Below are 3,707 nucleotides of genomic sequence, written 5' to 3'. Positions count from 1 at the left end.
CAAAATTGGTGTCCTGGCATGATTTTGATGGTTGGAATGCGTTTAGAGTTGGCAGAAAAGATGAGATGCGCAGAAAAAGCTACTCAAGCAGTGCTTTTTCAAAATCGCTGTCTTTCATTGATAATTGAGCCCTACATTAGGGTTGGGAATATGCACCAAGGTAGGGTTAGGGTTAGAAAAAATCGGTGTCCTGGCATCATTCTGATGGTTGAAGTGTGTTCAGAGTGGGCAGAAATGATGAGCTGCGCAGAAAAAGTTACTCAAGCAGTGCTTTTTCAAAATCGCTGTCTTTCATCGGTAATTGAGCCCTACATTAGAGTTGGGAATATGCACCAAGGTAGGGTTAGGGTTAGAAAAAATTGGTGTCCTGGCATGATTCTGATGGTTGAAATGTGTTTAGTGTGGGCAGAAATGATGAGCTGCGCAGAAAAAGCTACTCAAGCAGTGCTTTTTCAAAATCGCTGTCTTTCATTGGTAATTGAGCCCTACATTAGGCTTTGGGTATGCAGCAGGGTAGGGTTAGGGTCAGAAAAAATCGGTTTCCAGGCATGATTCTGATGGTTGTAATGTGTTTAGCATGGGCAGAAATGTGGAGTTGTGCAGAAGAGGCTATTCAAGGACCTTGTTTTCAAAATCTCCCCCTTTTCATTGTAAATTTAGCCCTATATTTGGGATAGGAGGAAGCACCAGGGTTGAGTTAGAGTTTGAAAAATGAGGTGTCCTGGCATGATTCTTTCATTCAGAATGTGTTTTGAATGGGCAGAAATGATGAGCTGTGCAGATGAAGCTGCCCAAGGATGGGTTTTCCCAAGTTGTCCCTTTTCAATGGAATGTTAGCCCAATATTAGGGTTAGGTGAGTGCGCCAATGTAGGGTTAGGGTTAGAAAAATAAGGTGTGCTGGCATGATTTTGATGGTAGGAATGTGTTTAGAATGGGCAGAAAGGATGAATTCTGCAGAAAAAGCTACTAAACGACGGCTTTTTCAAAATCGCCCTCTTTGCAATGTAGCCCTTTCTATCTGCATGCTGCCCTGTCATCCTAGCAGCTCCCCATCTGGTGAGCATCGATAACCTCTCACATAGGGCCTCTGCCCATGCTCGGAATGAGTCGCCGTGCAAGGCTTTGACATCAATTGCCCGACTCATTAGCTGCGACTCATCTGAGTTTTCGCAAAGCGGTCAATTCACTGCCAAGGATATATACATATATATAGGCATATATATATTCAGTTATATATTTTCTTGTGCTTGCCGTGAATTTTTTTTCCAAACTGAAACCTCAGCTTTCAGGTTTTATTGTAATGCTGGCACTTTTGGATAAATAGTGGGGTTTGTGTTGCTGTTTGGGCCTTTGTCTCTAAAAGGTTCACCATCACTGCCCTAGAGTAAAGGATTCCACCTAGCCTAGCTTTTGCGCAGAACCAATCTCTGCATCCTGTAGAGTCAATTCCGCAATACATTTTAGTTCATTTCATTCTTTCCCCACTTCTCTAATGACATCTTCTGTTTTAATTTTGTATTGCACAATAAGAAGCACAAGTGGTGGAATACGTGGAGTCTTTCGTCTTTGCTGTATTTCCCACAATTCAGCAGTGTTGGATGACCCCCATATTCTAGTACTGTCATGGGAAATAAAGCTGGAAAAACAAACCTCTCTCTGTCCTCCTCTATATCCCGTGCATGCTTCTATAAACCTGCATCAAGCCACTCCTTATTTGCCTTTTTTCGAAACAGATAGTCCCAAACATTGTACCCTTTCCTTGAAGGGCTGTCACTGCAGTTTCCTTTTCACTGTGTGCTTTCTCTCTGTCTTTTCCTTTTCTCAAGTGTCATGATGAGAACTTTTAACATATTCCAAGCATTGCTGTCCCATCAGTTTCTATACGTGACATTAAGATATTGGCAGTTTTATTTTGATCCCTTATCAAGCAGTCCCTAATGTTACATTTTCCTTTTTCACAGCTGCTGCACGCTGGTTCAATATTTTAATTGAACTATCCATCATCACCTCAAGTTCCCGTGCCTGCTCAGTCACAGCCGACTCTCATCTTACCTAGGTACCTAACAAAATTTTTTTTTGCTCACTTTGATGTTGTGATGTGCCATCAAGTCGTCTCTGACTTATGCTGACCTTATGGGTGAAAGCCCTTCAAAAATGCCCTGTCCTTCACGGCCCTGCTCAGATCTTGTAAATGTGTGGCTGTGACTTCCTTTATGGACTCAAACTAGCTCTCATTTGGTCTTCTCCTTCTTCTTCTTTCTTTCCCTAGCATGACTGTATGCACAGTAGAGGTGACAAATAGATTTAAGGACTTAAAGCTGATAAACAGAGTGCCTGAAGAACTATGGACGGAGGTTCGCAACATTGTACAAGAGGCAGCAACTAAAACCATCCCAAAGAAAAAGAAGTGCAAGAAAGCAAAATGGCTGTCTGAGGAAGCTTTACAAATAGCTGAGGAAAGAAGGGAAGCAAAAGGCAATAGAGAAAGATACACCCAATTGAATGCAGAATTCCAGAGAGTAGCTAGAAGAGATAAGAATGCCTTCTTAAATGAACAGTGCAAATGAATAGAAGAAAACAATAGAATAGGGAGGACCAGAGATCTCTTGAAGAAAATTGGAGATATGAAGGGAACGTTTCATGCCAAGATGGGCATGATAAAGGACCTAAATGGCAGGGACCTAACAGAGGCAAAAGAGAATAAGTAGAGGTGGCAAGATTATACAGAGGAACTATACAAGAAAGATCTTAATGTCTCTGTTAACCACAATGTGGTGGTCACTGACCTTGAGCCAGACATCCTGGAATATGAAGTCAAATGGGGCTTAGGAAGTCTGAGCAACAACAAAGCTAGTGGAGGTGACAGTATTCCAGCTGAGCTGTTCAAAATCCTAAAAGACAATGCACTAAAAGTGCTACACTCAATATGCCAGCAAATTTGGAAAGCTCAACAGTGGCCACAGGATTGGAGAAGGTCAGTTTACATTCCAATCCCAAAGAAGGGCAGTGCCAAAAAATGTTCAAACTACCGCACCATTGCACTCATTTCACATGCTAGCAAAGTGATGCTCAAAATCCTACACTCTAGGCTCCAGCAGCATGTGGACCAAGAACTACCAGAAGTACAGACAGGATTTCGAACAGGTGGAGGAACTAGAGATCAAATTGACAATATACTTTGGATCATGAAGAAAGCTAGGGAGTTCCAGAAAAACATCTACTTCTGCTTCATTGACTATGCTAAAGCCTTTGATTGTGTGGATCACAGCAAATTGTGGCAAGTTCTTAAAGAGATGGGAGTAGCAGACCATCTTATTTGTCGCTTGAGAAACCTATATCAAGAAGCAACAGTGAGAACTGGGTATGGAACCACTGATTGGTTCAAAATTGAGAAAGGAGTTCAGCAAGGCTGTATACTGTCTCCTTGCCTATTTAACTTATATGCAAAGCACATCATGAGAAAGGCGGGGCTAGATGAATCACCAGTTGGAATTAAGTTTTCCAGGAGAAATATCAACCATCTCAGATATGCAGATGATACCACTCTAATGGCAGAAAGTGAAGAGGAACTAAAGAGCCTCTTGATGCAGATGAAGGAGGAGAGTGCAAATGTTGACTTGAAACTCAACATTAAGAAAACGAAGATCATGGCATCCGGTCCTCTCATTTCCTGGCAAATAGATGGGGAAGAAATGGAGGAAGTGAC

The 3,707-nt window shown here is 42.0% G+C and overlaps 1 long non-coding RNA gene across 2 annotated transcripts in view; it reads left to right on the top strand.

Moving 5' to 3' along the window:
• LOC123029555 overlaps nt 1-765 on the top strand; it is a 2,594-nt gene extending 1,829 nt beyond the window's left edge. Inside the window, exon 3 of one of the 2 annotated variants that reach the window (XR_006415940.1) lies at nt 338-765. This is a non-coding gene — a long non-coding RNA (uncharacterized LOC123029555). Of the gene's footprint in view, nt 1-160 lie in introns of both variants that reach the window. The other variant, XR_006415939.1, reaches the window with a different exon arrangement.
• Nucleotides 766-3,707: the final 2,942 nt, after the last annotated feature.

Source organism: Varanus komodoensis, unplaced genomic scaffold (genome assembly GCF_004798865.1).
Source record: "Varanus komodoensis strain SLA01 unplaced genomic scaffold, ASM479886v1 scaffold4, whole genome shotgun sequence".
Lineage (NCBI taxonomy): Eukaryota > Metazoa > Chordata > Lepidosauria > Squamata > Varanidae > Varanus > Varanus komodoensis.
This window is presented reverse-complemented; position numbering and strand designations above follow the sequence as displayed.